This window comes from Macrobrachium nipponense, chromosome 1 (assembly GCF_015104395.2).
Source record: "Macrobrachium nipponense isolate FS-2020 chromosome 1, ASM1510439v2, whole genome shotgun sequence".
NCBI classification, from domain to species: Eukaryota; Metazoa; Arthropoda; class Malacostraca; order Decapoda; family Palaemonidae; genus Macrobrachium; species Macrobrachium nipponense.
In genome coordinates, this window is record NC_087200.1 from 83,945,389 (window position 1) to 83,968,561 (window position 23,173).

At 48.3% G+C, this 23,173-nt stretch overlaps 1 protein-coding gene across 3 annotated transcripts in view; it reads left to right on the top strand.

Moving 5' to 3' along the window:
• The first annotated feature begins 257 nt into the window (after positions 1-257).
• Positions 258-23,173, top strand: part of LOC135219422 (uncharacterized) — a 286,479-nt gene continuing 263,563 nt past the window's right edge. For 2 of the 3 annotated variants that reach the window (XM_064256193.1, XM_064256191.1), the window contains exon 1: positions 258-413. The gene's annotated coding sequence lies outside the window, so the exon portion shown is untranslated. Of the gene's footprint in view, positions 414-606; positions 877-23,173 lie in introns of those variants that run through there. The other variant, XM_064256192.1, reaches the window with a different exon arrangement.

The window sequence follows — 23,173 nt, forward strand, 5'->3', positions numbered from 1 at the left end:
TATACTAGAGAAAACAAATTGTAACTGGCATTAAAAACAATATGTCTGATGGGAGCAAATGAAAGCCAATGGAAGGATTAGAAAATAGATAAACCATCGACAAGAAAAAATAGTAACTAATTGTTTCATTCTCTCCGGCGACGATTTTTTTTAATCCCATGGGACAGAAATAGGAAAATGCATTGAAAATGCATTGTAAGAGAAAGTCGTTAAACTAAGGACTTATCAGTAAATGAAAAGTTGACACAGGCAACGAAAGGATCACTAGGTTACGGAGGATGGTACCTCGTATCTAAATTCTTCACAGACTTAGGAAGAAGACGAGTCAAGTTAGCGGCTAAGATTTACTTCTTCCGCTTGCGAATGTGTTTTTAGTGTAAAGTCAAAGTTTAATATCGTGGTGAAGTAAAAAGGTAATTTATAGTTGTTTCCTCGTTACAAAATTCCTTGTTTAATTGTTGTTAGTGATCTTTAGACTTGTCTTTTGAATAATTGAGGAGTTGTCAATGTTTAAAATTTGACTATCGTTGGATGATACTAGGTAGGTAGTAGGTAGGAGTAGACATCTAACTTGACTGTTTAGGTATCGTGTTTTGATGATTTTTTGGCTTGCCTAGTCACTTTGCTAAGCCCTACCTTAGTACTTGGTGACAAGTCGCATGTCACTGTTTGGGGCAGTAATGATACTACCTACCTAGTATATGATGACCCTTAGTTACACTTGTAAAAGAGTATTCAAATGTACTAGCTAACAGTGTACTCTTTAGGCTACTGAGACAACAAAGTTGGACCGACCTAAGATAGCTACTACCTAATTGTAGTATGGAAATGGTTCATACCTAGCCTATGCAAGCTACAAGAGAGTAATTTTTATAGGTATGTTATTCCCACTTTATACTAGGTATGCCATAGGTATCTTGTTCTCACTTTCTGACCATCATTGTTGAACACACCCTTTTCTTTTTGTTTCCACAACCCTTGCACATCTGCCTAGGGGAAACAACCGACTGGACTAGCTGATCCACTTTTCGCCGCGTGTGGATCCACCCTTCGAAAAAGTACTTTAACATGTCCTGACACCGGAGATGGGCACCATTCACTAGTCATCAGTGGTGAGAGCAACAGTTCGAGACTTCTACTATCCTTTCAAAGTGCTAAGTATTTTCTCCAAAGTTAGAAATTAAGGTCATATTTTAAGATGAAACAGAGGTTATTGAAAGTCTAGCCATGTGCAATGAAATATACCTCCATGACGTTTTCAACATTTTTAATTGGCACAGGATATAGGTACGGCAGCCGTATCCCGATCGTGGTAGATATTGGTACGGCAGTGAATTGCGCATGCGTCAATTTCAGACTTCCTGCCATACAAATAATATAGTGCGGTGAGGGTACGGCAGATTCTGTCATTGGTGCCGTATTTGCGCTCTTGACTTGCTGTAGATACGGCAGTTAGCTGTATCCGTTTATCAGTTTGCTAATCATACTGTATTGTGTAAACCAGAGTTCGGCTTTTAGGTGGGACAGTCACCGCGTTTTTGAACATCTGTTAGCAAAAATGTCCCACCCCCCCCCCCTTTTTTAGTTTGTTTAGCTTTTGTGAATTTTGTACCGCTTTTTTGTACTACAAAAACAACATTATCCCGATTTTAATGGAATAATGCTAAAATTGTGTTTAACTTTGCCATTTCCCTACCTGGTAAATTCTATCGTCTTCTCCGACAGCTGCAATATACCCAATGAAGTGAATTAAAAGAATATTGTAAAGTTTATAACGGCCCTTGCACTGCCAATGTTGGGCAGAATAAAGGGCCGAGAAAGTCACCAAAGGTACGATGGTAGTTGTATATTTATGTATACAGTAATACCTTGGGTTACGAATTTAATCCGTTCCAGAACCTGCTTCGTAACCTAAAAAATTCGTAACCCAATGGATTTTTCCCATAAGAATGTTATAAAAAGCAAATAATGCGTTCCACCCGACCATGAATAACCATTTCAATTCATATTTTTCCATTTATTTTTGTTCACTAAGGTTGAAAATTCGTGTAGGAATTACATAAAATTAATAAAATTGAAGAATGAAATTAATATAAACACTAGATTTAATATGCATGCTACAGTAAAACCTGAACTTTACCTTTGGCGAGTGTGGCTGCTGGCTTGACGGAGACGGGAGGAGGGTTAGGGAGGGCTTGGGGGGGAAATCTCCCTCCGTGAACACTTCTGGAAGACTTTCTGGTTCTTTCTCTAGAGAGCACCGTTCACTACGATCACTAATTTTACGCTTACGCAACACTATGTTGTCTTTCACAATTTTGAAAAAATATTTTTCTATGAGCAAATTTTCTACATCGTCGAGAATATAAGGCCGTTGTTTCGTCAATATTGTGACACCTTTTGATGCTTTACTGGCTTTAATTTCTTCCTTTTTCTTCAAAATAGTGCAGATCGTTGATTGCGACCGCTTGAAGAATGCTGCAATGTCTTTCACGCACTCGCCTTTATCATGCATTTGGATAATTTCCTTCTCCATTTCGACTGTAATCATCTCCTTCTTTCTTATGCTTTCCTTCTTGCTGCTTGCCTTCGTCATCTTGGGAGCCATTGTCTTTAGTATTTGGGTAATAGTAATGTATAAGCACTATTACGGAAACACAACACGTGCGCAAATCACTAAGCAAATTTGAGAGCGTATCACGGACAGATGCGTTCAATCTTACCGCCAGCGAGATATTGAAAGAGTTATGGTTTAAAAAGGGTCAAGGGATGCGTAGGAGGAAGTCCTCACGTGACCCTCCGTTAAGTTTTGGCCGAAAAAAATGCGTTCGCAGATCCCACGCTCATCCGATTGTAAACAAAGCAGGCGGTTAAGTTTTGGCCGAAAAAAAATGCGTTCGCAGATCCCAGTCATCCGATGTAAACAAATCAGGCGGCCTCCCATGATGGAAATTCGCGCATTCGTATTCCAAGTGAAATTCGTATTCCGAATGAGGTCGTTCACTTCGTAAGTTAAAAAATTCGTATACTAATCGGTTCGTGAAACCCAAAAGTATTACTGTAAATCCTCTTTGAATCTCCTCTTCGGAATTCTTTTCAGGGCCGATTCGATCGTTCGTGACCTACCGTATATACATGAATTACCCAATTTTTTGAAAGTTGAGTCTTCATAGATGTCTATGGCTTTCTTCAGCTCGTTAAAGCCTGAAAACATCTGTTTTTCGGCGAAAACTAATGTATTATTCCGCCGTTCATGCTGTTCCGTCACCATTTTTCTTGCTGTCACTGCCCAAAGACTGTGTATATACTTCAGTATATAGTCTTTGGATATGCGTGAGGCGGTAAACAAGGGTTCCCGCATGCGCAATTCACTGCCGTACCAATATCCAGTTCGTTTTTAATTATACCTATATAGGGTAAACAACAGACTGGACTAGCTGAGCCACTGACTACCGTGTTTGTGGCCACCCTCCGAAAAAGTACTTTAACACGTCCTGACACCGGAGATGGTCATCAGTCATGAGCTTTAGGTGGTGAGAGGTGCAGCTCGAGACCTCGACTCTCCTATCGAAGTAAGTATTTTCTCCAAAGTTAGAAATTAAGGCCATATTTTAAGATTAAACAGAGGGTAATGAAAAGTGTGGGCATACGCAATGCACACTACCATCATGACACTTTTGAAATTTTTACTTGCATCTAGGGTAAAAAACCGTAGGGTCCAGAGTGGACCATGTACGGTCAGCTTGGACAATCCCAAAAGAAGTACGTACATTATAACGCGTCCTGACATCGGAGATGGACATCAGTCGCTACTTCTTGTTGGTGAGAAACGGAGCTAAAGACCTCTACTCTCCTTTCGAAGTAAGTATTTGGTAAAATTACAGTTTCAACCATTATGGGAAAACTGGAATAAAAATATATTTTTTGCATCAGAAATAATGTAGTTCCAACGGATTTAACATTTATTTTGACTGCAAACCATCCGATTTAGAGATTTACTATGTAATTGGAGTTAAAAAAACGAGTTTTTCCAGAAAAAGGTAAATGTCCAGGAGAAGGCCGCACCCGTTTTTCAAGTATTAACGACGAAAAACGGCAAAAAACGACCAGATTGGTGTTGCACATTGCATAGAAACATGAGGAAATGAATAAAAAAGAAACTAAGAGTTACTCTTACACACAAAATCTAAGCATAAACCTACTACTTCAATTATGGGGGATCCCAGTGGGAAGCGGGGTTTTTGGGTGGGGGGAAGGAGGAGAAAAGTGATTTTCGGGGCACTACCGAACCTAATACAACCACCTAACCTTACCTAGGGCCCTGTACCCCTACCTAGGCCTAGCGGGGGGGCGCCGCCCCCCCCCCCCCCCCCCCCCCCCCCCCCCCCCCCATTAAGGCCACTACCTAACATCCATCAAACCAAATCCAAAGTGATGGTACTGCTGTATACATCGTTATACTACCACCATTATAATATACTCTATAAATTAATGAAGCTTACCTTAAACTGTTGGTTGATAAAGATGTGCTGCTGCTTTGAGGAAAACGTGAAGCCGTTGCAAGGTTCCCTGACATGCAACTTAAAGTAGGAAGTGGCCAGGTACCCGACGACCACATTGCACTGCAAACAATCAGTAGGAAATCGAAGGTCTGTCAAAATTAATGCCAGAAGGGCCAGCCACTGCCTCTGCCATAGGTACAGGAAGACAAAATGCCGTTTTTTGCTTCATTATTCGAGTATTCAGTCAAACAAGGATACCAGTGGACACTAGACAGGTAACTTTTTTACTCCGCTGAAATGCTAGTGAAACTTAGTTTTCGACTAAAGTTGTTCGTAATTGGTTATGAAACCCATGACGTCATAACGATGTCACACCTCTCAGCCAATAATGAGTAACTGGAACTGCTTTTGTTTGCGTAAGAAAGTAAGTTAGAGGGCTCATTAAAAGTAAACATTACCGTAGAGGAAACACCTCTCCCGACTTAGGAAAAATTCGAGGTAAAAACTTAAAAAAATTTTTTTCTCTGTAAGTATGCATTAGCGACAATAATGTATTGAGAAGAAGTGTTTTGTTATCACGTGCTTTACTCGGGAAAAATATCAATATAATAGATTTCCCATAATGGTTGAAACTGTAATAATACCAAGTTTGTTCCGATACGTAATACAAACCATCGGTCCTTTAACAATAGGAAGTAGCTAGCGGCAGCTGGAACGGTCGTAAGCTTCGAACAAGGGGAGAACGGTAGTTAACTGCTTGTCCGACAGTCTCGCGCGCTGGTAAAACAAATCACTTTTGCTTTCGGCCGAGGGCGTGAAGGACGTGTTCGTCATCGCTCTCTGCCCGCTTCATCGTCGTATGCTTTGTTTATATTGTGTTTTTCTACTAATGTTTGTTTGACTTGAAAATGAAACTGTAAGTACACTGTTTTCATTTTCATTACTTAATTATGAACCAACATGGAGTTATCGCCGTAGATGCGGCGATTTCCTCTCTTTTCATGAATTGAACCCTTGAATTATGTCTCGGTGCCGAGGGCGGGCACGCTCGCGCCGAGTCATGTATTTTGGGGGCGAAAGTGTGTAATTGAAAAATGTAAGTACTCTTTTCATTATATTTTTTGCCCTGTGCGTTCGTTACCGAGAGTGTGTTTGCGCTCGGCCTTTTAATTTTGTATAATAGAATGCAATGAAAGTGGATTCGCAATTGCAATATTCTTTTCATTTTCATTTATTTATTTGCATGAAATTTAATTTGGATCAATTTTCGTTCTTACCCGGGAATTGATCCTTACGTTTTTTTTTTATGTGAATGAAATCGCAAGTGCAGTATTCTGTTTCATTTTCATATATATTTTATGATAGCATCATATTATTGGATCAAGTTTTCCGTTCTTACCCGGGAATTGATCTTTTCCCCTTTAAGTTCTATGAAGTGAATCGCAAGGGCAGTATTCTGTTTCATTTTCATATTACTTTTCACTGCTGTGCGGGGGTAGGGGAAGCGAAGGTTCTGCCAGGAAGTCGTCGGAAAGCTCTCCCGCGACTCCCTTGGTATCCGATTCTTCGTCTTCCTTCCTGCCCCCCGCTCAGCTTCTTCGTTGTATTTTGTATTTTGGTTTTGGTCTTCCTTGCGTTCGGGGTGGTGGGGCATGTCTTCCCCCCGTGCGTGAGGGAACCCCTCTTACTAATCTATCTATGTTACCGCAGGTGCTACATCCGTGGGAGACGACCTTGGACAGGTATGGACCACCGCGGAGGCAGGGCGTGCCATAGCATCCACGGGCTGCTGCAGCGTCTAGCGAGGTCTGGGGCGGTCTCCACTACTACCACGGCCGCTTATGCTGCTCCCCCCCCCTCCTGGTCTACACTCCCCATGCTGTGTCGATGACGCCGTCTGCCGCTACTAGGGCCGCAGCCGTACCGAGGTGGGGTTGCCGCCGCGCCTGTTTTTCTTTGTGTTGCCTGCCCCAGACTTCCGCTGTTCCAGCAGCTCGCCCCTGGACCGGCCGCCAGGACCCAGGTTCCGCTGGCTGCCGATGATTCTACGAGGCGATCGTGCTGGGCCTGCCGTACCTGCCGCTGATGTGATTCCCGCTGTTGGCTTGGCTGTCCCTTATGGGTCTACCGCTGCCGCTGTTCCTGCCGCTCCTGAGCTGGTTGCTGTTCCTGTCGCTCCTGGTTCCTGCGCCTGTCCATGCTGGTCCTGCCCACGGTGTGTCTTCCCCAGTCCCAGGTCCTCCGGGACAGGTGCAGTCGGGCCGTGTTGCTTCGGCAATAGCCCGGCTCCGGCCTGGATGGAGGACCTGACGACTGTCCTGCGTGAGCTGACGAGGAAGAGGAGAAGAGGAAGCTGTCATCTTCGTCTTCATCGTCTGCTGCTGCCTCTTCCCCTTCGACTTCTAAGGCCCATAAGCCGAAGAAGAAGAAGGCTGCCTTCCCCCCTAAGAAGTCTCCTTCTGGGAACTTCTAAGGGCCCGTCCCACCCCGGTGGGCGGGACGGGGGGTCCTTCTGCTGGTCCTCCTGCTCCTTCGGGAGCGGGGCCCGTCTCCCCTTCCGTAAGGAAGAGATAGACGGGGACAGAGGAGTATCGGTTAGCTCTGGTACTTCCTCGCCTGGTGCTAGCGGCGATGCCGCTACGCCAGGTTCCGGCTCGGTCTCTCGTTCGCGAGAGATCCCGAGTGTACGTTCTCCCTCGGGAGACCGTGCAGCCAAGTTTCGGCGCCAGAGTTCGCTCGGCGCCAAGACGCGGCACGGAGCAGAAGGCTGGTGAGAGACGCTCAGGTGACTCTTGCCAGGCCAGCGGCCGCTCTTGCAGCGACCAGCTGGTAACCCGGGTTTCCCCCCTAAGAAGGCTCCTTCGGGACCTTCTAAGGGCCCGTCTCGCTCCGGCGATTCGGGGAGCTCTTCTGCTGGTCCTCCTGCTCCCTCGGAACCCTCGGGAACAGGGCCCGTCTTTTCTTCTACCAAGGAGAAGAAGACGGGGACCAGAGGAGTACCAGCTTCGGCTGGCACTTCCTCGCCTGGTTCTAGCGGTTTCTGCCGCTAAACCAGGATCCGCCTCGGCTTCTCGTTAGCGAGAAGTACCGAGTGACGGTCTCCCGCGGGAGACCGTCCAGCCAAAGTCTTGACACTCGAGCTCGCTCGCCGCCAAGACCGAAGCGCGGAGCAGAAGACTGGCGAGTGTCGTGCAGACGACTCTCGCTAGGCCAGTGGACGCTCTCGCAGACGACCAGCTGGCTGCTCGGGTTGACGTGACGGTCGCGGACCAGCCACGGGTTGAGGCGAGGAAGGGGTCCCCGCGGTCGTCGGTACCAGCCACGGCTGGTACCAGCGCTCGACGCGCCGAGAGGACCTCGCCGGTCTCACTGCGACAACGAGCCTAGCAGGTCACCTGACGCCGCTCCATCGGGACCGGGCGGAGACGGTAACCAGCAACAGCTCGCCTGACGCTAGAGATCAGCGTCGACGTTTCTCAGCCGAGCCTCTCGCCCCAGGCGAGCGGCAAGGCTAGGCTGCTGCTCGATCGCCACTGCGGGTGACGATCAGCAGCAGCCCTCCAAGCACGCTGGTCCTGCCAGCGAGCTAGGGGGGAGCGTCAGGTCTGCCTCTCCTGTACCTTCAACCTCCTCGGGCTACACCGGGAGGAGCGAGGTACCTATGAGTGATCGCGAGAGGTGCGCCGCTCGCGATCCCGCTATGACGCCGTATGGACCAGGCACGGTTCTAGGACCGACCAGGACATACGCGCAAGTAGCTGGAGGCGACCGTCAGGGTCTGCCGCTGTTCCTCCTTCTGAAGGAGGAGTATCTCGGGATCTGTTCTTGTTGGAGGGACTGGACGGTCCTACTCCACAAGACACGGTTACTCCCGAGATACAGAGGAATTTGCAGAAGTCATTAAGCTGATTCGTCAGCATAATGACCTTGCGGAAGGATTGCCGCTCCCACCAGCAGAGCCCACGTCTCTGCTCGAGTCGTTTTGGGGCCCGAGAGGGAACCCAAACCGACGGTGGGTCTGCCGCGATCGGAACTTGCCGATTCTGTCTCGAACCAGAGTCTCTCGTCTCCGGACAAGAAGGCTCTCTCAGTTCTGGCCGGTCGATCAAGCTACTTCCACCTCCTCTACTGCGACAGCGTCTTTCTACTGTCCTTCGGACACCGTATTTGAATACTCCTTCGGTCCTCCTGAGAGGTTTCGACCTCGACGAGGACTGGAATGAGTCGGAGGACGGTATCGGCTCTCTCCTGTCAGGTGTCGATCAGCCCCACCCAGACGACGTTCACAGTGGCGGCAGACCCTTACCTACAGTGAGAGTTCGTAACCCTCCGCGGGAAAACGTTTTCTCCTGACGATACGTTTTCCCAGACTCTGAGAGGCCATCGCCGCAAGGCGATGGCTGTTCCTACTCTTCTCCAACTGCTAGTTCCACTGGGAAGGCGAGCGAGTTCCTCCCCAATTCCTCCCCCATTCCCTCTCTCCTTACGGTTACGAGGGAAAGGGGAGGGATCCTACAGAGATTTCTCTGTAGGATCCCACGTTCGGACTGCGCTACCGGGGGGACCTTCGGTCCTACCTGACGTAAGCCCCGGTCCGTTGAGGAGGAATCCTGCCCCATTCTCGATTTCTACGGGAACGAGAGGACCACCCCAGCCGATATCGTTTGACGAATTCCGGTGGGGGGGTTTCGCAGACTGCTTAGAATTCTACGGAATTTCTAACGCATTCAGTGTTCGAGTTTTACGATCTCCAAACACTTACGCGAGACCACGGTCCAAAGTGAGCGAGACGAGAATCCCCGATATACACGATAATCGGGAACCTCGCCTATGCTCGAATTCCTGGAATTTCTAGCATTGGGAAGAAGACTGCTGCTGAAGAAAACTATCTCACAGTAGGCGACCAACCTGGACTAGAGAAGATCGGACGGGAATATCCAGTTTGGCTTGAACTATCGTCTTAGTATTCTGTTACCATTGAAGCTTTCCTTCGAGGAAGACTTCTCCTTCACTCTCTTTGATAGAGATCGAAGTGGTCGATCTCCAATCCTTATTTTGTTTTCTTGAAGGAAAGAATTTAGGATGGAGATCGCTGTTCAGAATCCTACAAATATACTACGTATATTAACCTCGCGACAGGATTCTACTAAGCAGTTGAATTGTCGAGGGGTAGTGCATATCCTAGTTAATCTACGGATTGCGACTTATAAGAGAAGTATTCTAATTGAACTGCAACTCGGGGTTGCCTGCAACCTCCCCAGGAGTTTTCAGTTTCAATTTTATATACTTATGGTTTTGTCACGACAACACCATTTCAACTTTTATATTTACCGAAAATTTGTTTCGCCTAAATATAATTGCTCGAGCATATCTTTTATGCTCGGTAGTTCTAGCCGAACGCATTCCTTCGTGGAATAATGGATTACCTGGCAACTCAGGATGACGAGTCAGCAAGAGCTCAGGCTCAACTACTGCGTATTGAACTGCCTGATAGCAGCTCAGTATCAGCTGGGCCTCCGATATGCATGGTCATGTATCTCTCTCTGCCCTGCTTTGATTGACTACCGAACCGTATCTCTGCCCAACAATCATGGACTTAGGTCTCTGATTAACGGGGATTCTCGCAATAATGAAGGACCATCTACTGCTGTGACGCTAGATTCCATCGCCTTTCGACATTGCGAGAATTTTCAACAGAGATATCTCTTGGACTCTTTCATCTTTCTGTTTACCGCACGGTAACAGAAGTCTGTACAAGTCTCCCGCTGCATCGCACTGCGATAATGCGAATGATTTTGCAGACATCTGAGTTTGTCTTCAAAATATCTCTTATTCGTAGGTGTACAATTATTCATTGTTCAACGAATTACGAGATGTGTCAGAAGACATCGCCTACTCTCCGACCTGACAGCTCTACTTCCAAATGTTCAGCCCATGAGAAGCAGTTCTTCAGGCGGCTTTCCCCTGTGTTTTCATTACTGAAGAACGCCCCGCTTTCATTGCAACTACGACTTCTCACCGGACAGCAATGAAAATAGCGGTTAGCGTTTTCAGTCATTTGTAAGCACAGGTTTATGAATCTTGAGAATCCTTCTCTCGATTCATCTGTGAAGACGTAGGTTGCATTCAATATCTACCTTCGTCTTCAACGGTACATAGTGTTGTTTCTCCTTAGCTGAGATTCAACAACCATGAGATGTTTTACCTTCAGGGACCTCGGTCTCTAGAAGGCAATTGACTTTCGCCTGTTGGGCACATGCCTTAAGAGAATCATCACCTCGCTGTCCGGCATTGGTGACAAACAAATACATTATTTTGTTTGGTCTCTCGGCATAACCCTTTAAAGGCGAAGGTCACGTGACTTACTCGATGCTTTGACAACTTGGCCTCCTACCGAACGCAGTCAGTCGGCAGCTGTCAGAGCGGCCGAGTCAGTTACGAACTACGCTGTTGACTTAGTTCGGTTGTTACAGAGCAATCATTACTTCGTTTTAATAGCTTGTCACAGTACCCATACCATTGACACCCACCATGGAGTGTCGGTGTCCTATCCACTACCGAGAACTTCGCTGCATGGGGATAGGAGGATGCGAGAGACTTCGTGGCAAACGGACAGACCATATGGGTACTGGACATCACCGAAGTAGAGAAGAGGGATAGGTCATGCGACTATTTCCTTCTTTTCCTCTGAGGAACTGCATGACTTCTCCTGCGAAGTCAAGCATCCAGGGGCATGGGGATCCGTGACGCTCGATTTCGTACCGAACTTCGTAGCGAAGACTCAGAACCCTTCGGTCCCTGACGATTGGTTAGAGTCGTTCACAATCCCCTCCCTAATGGACTTCACCGCCTTCGATGCGAAGGAGATGCTGCCATTGTCCGCAAGAACTTCTCCGTTGGCGCAGGTACTGAAGGCAGGGGTCTGATCAACCAGACCACATGCCTGCCTTCCTTCTACCTTCGGGATATTGCCCCACATGTCCTTGGATCTTTTTCCTTGGGACCCTTTGTTGGTTGGCTGCTCAACACGTTGTTTAGCGAACCCAGACCCTCGCAGGCTGGAACAGCATCGAGTCCTGGTGTGACCATAAGAATGGATGAGTGAATGAGAGTGTGACTGGCTCCTCTTCCCATCTTTTTCTTCCCCTCTACCTGTGGTTAGAGGGACACGGTCGTCACCCTGCTGGATAAGGACAAGATGCAGGTGAGCTACTCAACAGAGCCCCATCCTATCCCTTTCACTAGGGATAGGAGCGTATATCCACCACTTCCTCCAACAAGGGGGAGGAAGTGGATGCCAGCTTGAGACAACCCATACTTTATGTTGCCTCTTGCAATCAGGAACAAGTTCTTGCTTGCTGGTACGAAGAGACGCTTGCCTCTCTCTTAGTACTCGGCCCAGAGGTCTGACCATTGATCCTGCGGTGCACACCCCGATCATCGGACAGAGGCTTGGATCCCTCCCTCGCTCTTACGACCAGGGAGGCATTCCAGAGATGGACGAACACCAGTCTGTTCATCAAAAGACTCAGATTCCTCCCACCAAGAAGTGAGTCTTCCTATTGTTAAAGGACCGATGGTTTGTATTACGTATCGGAACAAATGACAATTTGTCGAAAATTGCATTTTTCCTAACTATACAAACCTGAGGTCCTTTACATATAGTCACTCCTCATGCCACCCCTCACTCTGCGTATTTTGCATGGGCCAAAAGCAAAAGTGATTTGTTTACCTCCGCGCGACTGTCGGACAAGCAGTTAACTACCGTTCTCCCCTTGTTCGAAGCTTACGACCGTTCCAGCTGCCGCTAGCTACTTCCTATTGTTAAAGGACCTCAGGTTTGTATAGTTAGGAAAAATGCAATTTTCGACAAATTGTCATATTTTCTCCAAAGTTAGAAATTAAGGCCAAATTTTAAGATTTAAACAGAGGGTAGTGAAAACGGTGTCAAACGTAGTGCAAATCTCACCAAAACGCGTTCAACATTTTTACTTACAACTCGAAGTATTTAGAAGATTGACGCCATCTCGATGTTTACGGAGTCGCTTGTGTCAATAAACTAACCATTTCCTGTGATAAATCCGCACACCACTTGTACCCACAGATGCTGGGGCACTTTCATCACAACAAACGGAAAACTTTTCCTCACTGAGTAAACAACTGTTTTGTAGAAGACGACGACGAAGAGTGCACTTTGATAATTTTTTACATAAATAGTAAAACATCAATATTTTACATATTTATGATGATTAATTTGAAAATATTCATTATTGAAAAAGTAACTCTATTCTGACTCAAATTTAAGTAATTATTTTTTGGAATTAGAACGTTCTTTTAAGTCCTGTATTATGACGTCACGACATCTTGACTTTCGTACCTATTGTAAATAATTGCTTTACTCAACTTTCTTGCAGAAAAGTTTACCAGTTATTCATGCAAATTATCAGCTCTTCATGTAATTGGTATAATCGTAATGCGCATATATATCTTTTATTATTTACTTTCTGGATATATGAAGATGTTTTACTGCCGGATTATCGCCGTAGTGTGACGCAATCGTTTTCGGTCCCTGGGCCTCTGTTTTCGCACCATAAGAAATTATGGGGCCGAATTTGCAATGACCAGAAAGTCGTTAAAAGAGGAAAGTTACCATTGAGGGGCATATGTTTTGATTGAGAAAAATACAAATTTATTCAATAGCTAGCTTGAAAAAATACTTGATTGCAAAAAACTTGATTGACAACTAAGCAGCACACCTACTATGGGTTTTTGTACATGAAACTTACCCAGCAGATATATACTTAGCTACAGACTCGGTCGTCCCAACAGAATTTCAAAACTCGCGGCACACGCGACAGGTAGGTCAGGTGATCCACCATTCCCGCCGCTGGGTGGGGGGTCTGGAACTATTCCCGTTTTCTAAGCCATAATTTCTCTGTCGGTTGAACGGACAACACCTATTGTTCGTTCCTCCATCTTGGATTTCTACTCATTTGCCGAGAATTTGGATTGGTTTTTTGGTGACGTATTCTGTTTTTTCTCTGGCTTGGCATACACTTATTGTAAACTGTTTTTCGACTTTGGTTTTGACTACTCTTTCACGATGTCTGACGCTAAGGCTTCACTTATGTTTAGAGTTTGCAGTAGGGAAGGTTGCAAGGTTAGGCTGCCTAAATCGGCAGTAGATCCTCATAGTATTTGCGCTAAATGCAGAGAGAATGAATGTTCTTTTAATAACACCTGTGTTGAATGCGAGAACCTTATGGAGCTTGAATGGAAGGAGTTATCGTCATATGTTAGGAAGCTTGAGAGAGATAGAGTAAGAAAGGCTTCAGCTAGGTCATCTAGTAGATCTTGCTCTTTAGAACAAGAAGTTAAACTCCTACTAACGATTTTTCCCTTAGCCTCAGGCTGCTTCTCCCTGTTCTGAATCCAAAGATTCTTCTTCAGAGAGGGAAAATGTAAAAGCTTCAATCAAGAAACTTCAAGCTCGGCTACGAGCTCTAAACGAAGGTAAGAGTGGTGATAGTGACTTGTGCAGTGTCCCCAGTGCAGTGGAGGGGGCGTCTGACCGGTTCCTCATTGCTCCTAGGCCTAGACCGCTTCCAAACTCCCAGGACCAGGGGAGGAGGAATGTCGAAAGCCGCAGGGAGGATGCAGAACATCCCCAACGGTCAGGCGTCCCTTCAGCAGATCCTGTTGTAAAGTCCCAGGCTGCCTCGGATTGCCGCAGAAAAGGCGTCCTAGAAGGGAGTGTTTTTCGGCCTCAGACTCTTCCTCTCCTAAACGAGGATGGAGTTCGGCCTCTCTTTCGCGCCCTTTGAAGAGAGCCTGGAAGGCGCCTAAAGGAGACGCGGCTGATTCCAGCCCAGAGCTTTTTCCCGAGGATTGGCCTTCGGGACCTAAGAAGAGAAACAACGGAGGCCTTCTCTTCAGGATCCTACGAAGAAGTTTTTGATTAATCTGCAAGAGCAGTTAGCTTCTTTAGTAGGCTCCTTTGCTAAGGACTCGACAAGGAGGCAAGATGTTTCGCTCCCTGTTAAGAGTTCCGCTAAGCGCCCCTCTTCGTATAGGAGAGAACCCTCACAATCTCCAGGGCGTTTATCGCCTTCGTCGAGAGACTCGTCCGATAGAGTTGTTCTCCTGAGAGAAGAGTTCTTTCGCCCTATAGGCTGTCTTCTCCGAAGCGCCCTCTGAGATGCCCGCGAATCGAGCAGAAGTCTCGATCGGTTTAGGTTCAAGGAACCGGAAACCAGATTTAAGTATCAGGATCCTTTGGGTCTGCAGGACCAGGAGCCAGACAGGCGCAAAGAGGCAGCAAGACGCAAGAAAGGGCGTCAAGAGCCTCTCAACCACAGGATTCGGACTCAGGATTCTGCTAGAGGCAGAATCCGGGGCAGGACCGCCCTGAGTCCTGCTCCAGGAGTCCCAAGGACGCCCCACCCCCAGATCAGGACGCCAGAGTCAGGGCCGCCAGGAGCCAGGACGCCATAGTAAGGACGCCATGAGTCAGGGGCGCAGGAGTCAGGGCGGGGCCAAGAGTTAGGACGCCAGGAGGCAGGACGCCAGGAGTACGTTAGGCGTCAAGAGTTAGGGGCGCCCAAGAGCCGGTTAAGCGTCATGAATCAGGACGCGGGGATCTTTTCAAGCGCCCTGAATCAGGGCGCCAGGAGCCTAGCAAGCGCCGCGAACCTGGCGAACCGCAAGAACCTAGACAACAAGAGTCTAGTAGGCGCAAGAGTGTTTTCGGACAGGCAGGAGCCTCACTCTTCATATAGAAGTGCTAATGTTCAGCGCGCTCCCCTTCTTGGGAAAGGAGTTCTTCTCCCGGGAAGAGCCAGATCACTCCCAAACGGTCTCCTTCGGTGGATCAGTTGGACCAGGTATCAAGGAAGACGACGAGCCAGTATATGTAGCAAGTTTCTGACTACAAGAGACTTTCACTTTTGCTGCTAAAGGAGTTCGGAGACTCCCTTCATCCTGCTGACCCTCCTACCCCCTTCACCAGGATCTTTGATGTCTAGCACGCAAAGCTCTCAAGTCGTCTCCTTCGTCAAGATGCGCCCCGCTCTTTGTATGAAAAGGCCTTAAAGACCTTTTCAGAGTGTTGACTTCCAGAAGGGAAGCGGGCAAAACAGTTTTTTCCTGCCCTCCTTCCAAGTTAACAGGCAAACCAGGAAGGTCGTACGAGACCAAAGAACCTATGGGGGGGGGTTAGGCCTCCTTCTTCCGCAGATGCGGATTTTGCTTCCTTAGTGGGACTCTTCCAGGAGGAAGTCTTTGCTGTCTGCTAAGGCAACATGGGCATGTGTAGCTAGACCACCTTCTAAAGGGCCTCTTTAAAACCCTGGAAGTCTTCAATTTTATGGACTGGGCTTTGGGAGCTTTAGCTAAGAGAGCTCAGGACACTGACTTTGTTTCCATGGAGGAACTTTCAAGCGTCCTGGCTTGCTTGGACAGAGCGGTCATGGACGGTTTCCGTAGAAGTGTTGCCTCTCTTTTTGGAAACGGGAGTCTTAAAGAAGAGATCGGTCTTTAGCTCTTTTCTAGCAAGAGCCGTATCACCTTTGCAAAGAACATCTCTTCTTTTTGCACCGTTATCCCCGCATCTGTTTCCACAGGAGACTGTTAGAGAGGTTTCTAAATCTCTTATGGAGAAGGCAACTCAGGATCTCCTCACGCACTCAGCCAAGAAGTTTAGGCCGGCAGTGCCTATAGAGAAAAAAGAGAGACCCTCTTTTGTACGCTCTTTCGAGTGCTCCTCTTCTAGAGCCCCTCTTAGAGGTCGCAGACCAGATAGAAGGAGTAGACCATCTAGAAGGTCCTTCAGGAAGTCTAGATGAGCATGGGAGTCCTCCAGACGAAAGTAGGCGCCAGACTACTCCACTTTGCAAAAGTCTGGGCGCAGAAGGGAGCGGACTCTTGGTCCCTCTATCCTGAAAAAAGGATACTTGATCCCTTCAGGGAAAATCCTCCCTTGACGACAACTCCAAGGGAGTTGACTGCAAGATACTCGGATCCGGTCCGAAAGCTTGCTATTTTGCAAGCAGTGGAACAGATGATTTACCAAGGAAGCGGTAGAACTGGTTCAAGATCTCCAGTCTCCAGGATTTTACAATCGGCTATTCCTGGTACCGAAAGCATGGGGGGGGATGGAGAACCGGTTCTAGACGTCAGTGCCCTGAATTTCTTTGTCTGAAGAAGAATGGAGACGTCTTCCTCTGTTCTGTCTGCTCTTCGTCCAGGGACTGGATGGTGTCCCCTGGACCTTCAGGATGCGTATATCCATGTGCCAATTCATCCGGCAGCAAGGAAATATCTGAGATTCATGTTCCAAGGGAAAAGTGTTCCGTTCCAGTTCCGAGCGATGTGCTTCGGACTTTCGACTGCCCCTCAAGTCTTCACGGACATCATGAAGAATGTAGCTTATTGGCTACATCTGGAAGGGATCAGGATCTCGTTATATCTGACGATTGCTAATAAGAGCCCAATCGGAGAAAAAAATGTCTGGAGGACCTGTTAGTTACTCTAAATTTGACAAAGTCCCTAGGACTTTTAGTCAATCGCAAGAAATCCATGCTGACTCCCCAGCAGAGTATTGTCTAATCTGGGGATTCAGATGGATTCTCGGGATTTTTCTAGCGTATCCTTCGCAGGAAAGGAGAAGACGCTGCTTAGAAAACCTTAGAAAAAGGGGCAGTCCCTTCTTAAGGAAAGAACATTGTTTCCGCGGGGGGGGAGGGAATGGATGAGCTTACTGGGGGGGACCCTCTCCTCGGATGGAACAGTTCGTTTCCTTAGGAAGACTACACCTACGACCCCTTCAATTTTATCTGAAGGAGAAGTGGATTTGGAAGTCCAACAATCTAGGAGATACATTTCCAATCTCGAAAGGGAACAAGGAAAATATCCGTTGGTGGTTAGATCCACAGAAACTAAGCAAGGGAATCTCCCTTCGCTTACAGAACCCTCGCCTAGCGTTATTTGCAGACGCCTCAGATTCCAGGGTGGGGAGCGACCCTAGGTTCGGAAGAAGTGTCAGGCACTTGGGAAGGAGAACAAGTGTCCTGGCACATAAACAAGAAAGAACTAACAGCCATTCATCTAGCTTTAGTTCATTTCGAGGAACAGGTCTCAGGTCTGGGGATTCAGATTCACTCGGACAACAACACAGCCCTCGCTTATATAAAGAACAAGGGGGGACGCATTCCTTTACCTGTACGAATCAGCAAAGGATCTGCTTGATTTGGGCTCAGGAAAGGAAGGATCTCTCTTCTCACAAGGTTTGTGCAGGGAGAGAAAAATGTCCGGGCAGATCTGTTGAGCAGAAAAAGAACAAGTCCTACCCACGGAATGGACTCTCAATCCTCAGATTTGCCAACAACTTTGGCACTGTGGGGAAGGCCCAATATAGACCTGTTCGCGACCAACAAGAATCACAGATTAGAGACCTATTGCTCCCCGATCTCGGATCCACAAGCAGTAGCAGTAGACAGCTTTCTGCTAGATTGGACGGGCTTGGACGCATACGCCTTCCCTCCTTTCAAGATAGTAGGGGAAGTATTGAGGAAGTTCGCTTGCTCGGAAGGAACAAGAATGACCCTCATCGCTCCCTTCTGGCCAGCTCTCGATTGGTTCACAGAGGTGCTGGAGTGGTTAGTAGATTTTCCAAGATCGCTTCCACTAGGAACGATCTTCTCAAACAACCCCACTTCGACAGGTTTCACAAAAACCTCCCCGCTCTAAGTCTGACCGCCTTCAGACTGTCGAAGGACTTGTCAGAGCAAGGGGCTTTTCACGAGAAGTGGCGAAGGCTATTGCAAGAGCCAGAAGAGTCTCCACCTCTAAAGTATATCAGTCGAAGTGGGAGTTGTTTAGAAGATGGTGTAAGGGAAAGAAAATATCCTCTTCCAGTACCTCTGTAACTGAAATTGGCAGATTTTCTCCTATATTTGAGAAAAGACTGTAACCTGGCAGTTTCAACGTGAAGGGTTACAGAAGTATGCTGGCCTCAGTTTTTCGACATAGAGGAATAGATCTGACGAATAACAAAGATCTACATGACCTTATAGGTCTTTCGAAACCACGAAAGACCATGTAATCAAGAAGCCCAGCTGGAACTTGGATGTGGTCCTCAAGTTTCCTAATGTCGGAAAAATTTGTACCGTCTCGCGCAGCTTCGTTTAGAGACTTAACGAGAAAGTCCATTATTCCTCTTTGCGTTAGCAACAGCCAAGAGAATTAGCGAGTTGCAAGCTTTGGAAGGCAAAGTGGGTTTTAAGAAGGATTCAGCGATTTGCTCCTTTAAACCATTTTTTTCTAGCAAAAATGAAAATCCCTCAAAGCCTTGGCCAAGAAGCTTTGAGATAAGAGGACTATCTTCATTAACAGGGAGAGAACTAGAAGGACTTTGTGTCCATCAGGGCACTCAAGTTCTACCTGGAGAAGAAGAAGTTGCTTGAGAGGTACGAGAAAGTCTTTGGTGCTCTGTAAGAGATCCGAAAAGATCGATTTCTAAGAACGCCCTTACATACTTCATAAAAGATGTAATAAGGGAAGCTCACCTTAAGTGCAGGAGAGCACCTCAAGGTTCTCAGAGTGAGAGCTCATGAAGTGAGAGCCATAGCTACGTCTATGGCATTTCACAAAACATGGTCTCTTCAGGCTCTTATAGAGTCTACGTTTTGGAGATGTAATTCTGTGTTCGCCTCGAATTACCTAAGAAGACGTTAAAATTTCGTACGAAAAGTGCTTTGCTCTGGGAGCGTATGTTTCGGCGAATTCAGTGCTGGGAGAAGGGGCTGAGGCTAATCCTTCCTAATTTAGTTTAGTGTTTAAATTACTTTTTATTGGTGTTGTTTTTTATTGGTTAATTGTCAGAGGGAATAGGGAACCCTCTTGCAACTCATAGATTATAACAATACTAACATGGTCAGGTGATCGGGATTGGCTTCAGTGCTCTTTGTGATTTTTTAATAACCTTAACTCTGTCATGTAAGAGGGCGAGTCTCCATTGATATGACAAAAGGTCAAGGCTCTACCATGTAAGTGGGTCAGCCCCCATTGGTACGATCCAGAATAGGCCTCTGTCGCGTAAGCGGGCTAGCCCCCATTGACACGATCCAAAGAGTTATTCAACCATAGGTTCATTCCTCGTTGAAACTCTTGAGGCAGGCAGACTCATCGACAGTAGTCATGAAGTCTTCAGCCCAACAAACAGGTAGGAACTATGGATTAGTTTATCCAAGAACATAGGTTGTTTTTTCCCTGTTTTTTTAATGTATTTAGTTTAAGTATTATTTTGTTTTTAGCTGTCTCTTGCCCGCCACCAAGGGTGCCAATCAGCTAAGTATATATCTGCTGGGTAAGTTTCATGTACAAAATGATATTGTTAAGATACAATAAGTTTTGTACATACTTACCTGGCAGATATATACGATTAATGGCCCACCCATCCTCCCCTCAGGAGACAGGTGGAAGAGAAATTATGGCTTAGAAAACGGGAATAGTTCCAGACCCCGCCACCCAGCGGCGGGAATGGTGGATCACCTGACCTACCTGTCGCGTGTGCCGCGAGTTTTGAAATTCTGTCGGGACGACCGAGTCTATAGCTAAGTATATATCTGCCAGGTAAGTATGTACAAAACTTTATTGTATCTTAACAATATCATTTCAGAGACAGTGCAAGCACGTTTTTGGGCAATACCTATTTCTGTAACGAACACTCATATCAGAACGAGATTTGTTCCGATACGTAATACAAACCCTCGGTCCTTTAACAATAGGAAGGTAACTAGCGGCAGCTGGGACGGTCGTAAGCTTCGAACAAGGGGAGAACGGTAGTTAACTGCTTGTCCGATCGTGCGCGCCGGTGAAGAATCACTTTTGCTTTCGGCCGTGGTATGACAGGATGTGCTCGTCATCGCTCTGCCCGCTATTTCGTCGTGTGCTTTGGATGTTCTTACAATTTCTTCTTACTGGTTTGTTAGTGGTTGTGAATGAAATTGTAAGTACTCTTTTTCATTTTTCATTATTATTATTATTGTGAAGTGAATAATGGATCTGGAAGAGCTTTCGCCGCGCCCACCGGTTGCCCGTAGAGTGTGTCCCGGGCTGGAGGGGCGTAAATGCGGCGGATTTCGCTCTTTCCCAGAGATAGATCCACATGAATTGTGTTATCGGTGCCGGGGGCGAGAATGCTCCCGGGCCGAACCATGCAATGTTTGTGAGAATTGGTCTGAGGCGCAGTGGGTGCTGTATGAGGGTAGGAAGAGGCGTAGATCGACCAAGAAGTCGTCGGAAAGCTCTCCAGCGACTCCTTTGGTGACGGATACCTCATCATCCTTCCTGCCCCCAGCTCAGCCCCCACGGTTTGCGCCTTCCCCTGCGGGGGGTTTCGGAGTCCTACTCCTCACTCGATCCGTCGAGTGTGGAGGAGGGCGCTCGATACCCGGATGTTCAATTGTATTCGGGGTCTTCCGTCCGCTCTGGGTGGGGTTCGTCCTCCCCCAGGCATGAGGGTGCCCCTCTAACTGACCCGACTGTTCCTCCTTCAGGTGTGCCTTCTGTGAGTGACGACCTTGGGCAGGTGTGGGCGTCGTTGGGACTGCAGGGCGCTCCCAGTATCCAGGGCTTAATTCAGCGATTGGCAGGGCCGGCAGTAGTTACTCATGGTGTAGTGACAACGACGACAACTACCTTGTCTACTCCAGCGTACGCCGCCCCTCCTCATGTGGTTTATACGCAGCACATTGCTTCAGTAACCCCGACAGCATCAATCCAAATGCCGATTGCTGCCGTGCCAAAGAGGGGCGTGCCACCTCCACCTGGTTTCTATGTGCTGCCGACCCCCGACTTTCGCTGTCCAAAGAGTTCTCCCCTGGACCTGCCGCCTGTCCCTATGATGAAGCTGGCTGAGTTTGAGATGCCGGTGACGCCTGACTATGCTGCCGTACCTGCCGCTGATGTTGCTGGCCCAGCCGCTCGCACCGCTCCTGTGAGGCGCGCTGTGCGTGACGCTCCTGCTGTTGCTGGTCCTGATGTTGCTGGACCTGCTGGTGCTGGTCTTGCTGTTGCTGGTCCTGCTGTTGATGTTCCTGCCGCTCCTGCCGTGCCTGCCCCTGCCCACGTCGTGTCTCGTCATGGAAGTGCTGCCCCGGACTCAGGTCTTTCCGGACAGGTTCAGTCGGGGCGTGTTGCTTCGGCAATTGGCCCGACTTTTCCGTGGATGGAAGACCTGACGTCCGTCCTGAGAGAGCTGACGAAGAAGAGGAAGAAGAAGAAGAAGGTGTCGTCGTCGTCTTCATCGTCTTCTTCGTCGTCTGTTGCCGCCTCTCCCCCTTCGACTTCTAAGGCTTCCAAGCCGAAGAAGAAGAAGGCTGCCTCCTCCCCCCCTAAGAAGGCTCCTTCGGGACCTTCGAAGGGCCCGTCTCACTCCGGTGTGACGGTGGGTTCTTCTGCTGGTCCTCCTGTTCCCTCGGGAACGGGGCCCTGTCCCGTCCTCTTCTTGAGAAGAAGAAGAACGGGGACCAAGGGTGTGCTGGCTACCACTGGTACATCCTCGCCTGGTCTTGGTAGCTCTGCTGCTAAGCCAGGTACTGGCTCGGCTTCTCGTCCGCGAGAAGTTCCGAGTGTACGGTCTCCTTCGGGTGACCGTGCAGCCAAAGTCAAGACGCCTGAGTTCGCTCAGCGTCATGACCGAGGCATGGAGCAGAAGACTGTCGGAAGTCGCACAGGCGACTCTCGCCAGACCAGCGGCTGCTCTTGTAGCGACCAGCCGGTACATCGGGTGGACGTGACGGTCGCTGACCGGCCACGGGTTGAGGCTGGGAAGAGGTCCCCTCAACCGACGGTACCAGCCTCGGCTGGTACCAGCGGTTTGACGTGCCGCGAGGACGCTCACCGGTCTCACCGCGAAAGCGAGCTCTGCAGATCACCTGACCGCCGCTCCCACAGGGACCGGACGGAGACGGTGGCCAGCAGCAGCTCGTCTGACGCACGAGACCGGGTCGACGTGCTCAGTCGAGCCGCTCGCCACAGGTGAGCGGCACGGCCAGGCTTGCAGATCGATCCCCACCGCGGGTTGGTGATCGGCTGCAGCCCCCCACGTACGCTGGTCCTGCCAGCGAGCGGGGGGGCAGCGTCAGGTCTGCCTCTCCACTACCTTCAACTTCCTCGGGGTACACCGGGAAGAGCGAGGTAGCTAGGAGTGATCGTGAGAGGTGCGCCGCTCACGATCCCGTCACGATGCCGCACGTGCCAGGTCTGGTCTTAGGACCAGCCAGGTCGTACGCGCAAGTGGCTGGAGGCGACCGTCAGGGGTCTGTTGCTGTTCCTCCTTCTGAAGGAGGAGGGTCTCGAGAGCTGCTCTTGTTGGAGGGACTGGACGGTCCTACTCCTCAGGACGCTGTAACTCCCGAGATCCAGAGGAACTTTGCCCAGGTTATTGCGCTGATTCGTCAGCACAACGACCTGGGGGAAGGATCGCCGCTACCACCATCCGAGCCCACGTCCCGGCTCGAGTCATTTTGGAGCCCGAAGAGGGAACCCAAATTGACGGTGGGACTGCCGCAATCAGAGCTTGCAGACTCAGTCCTTGACCAGGTAGAGAATTTCGTCTCAGGACGAGAGGATTCGCTTAATTCAGGACGGTCTTGCAAGCTACTTCCTCC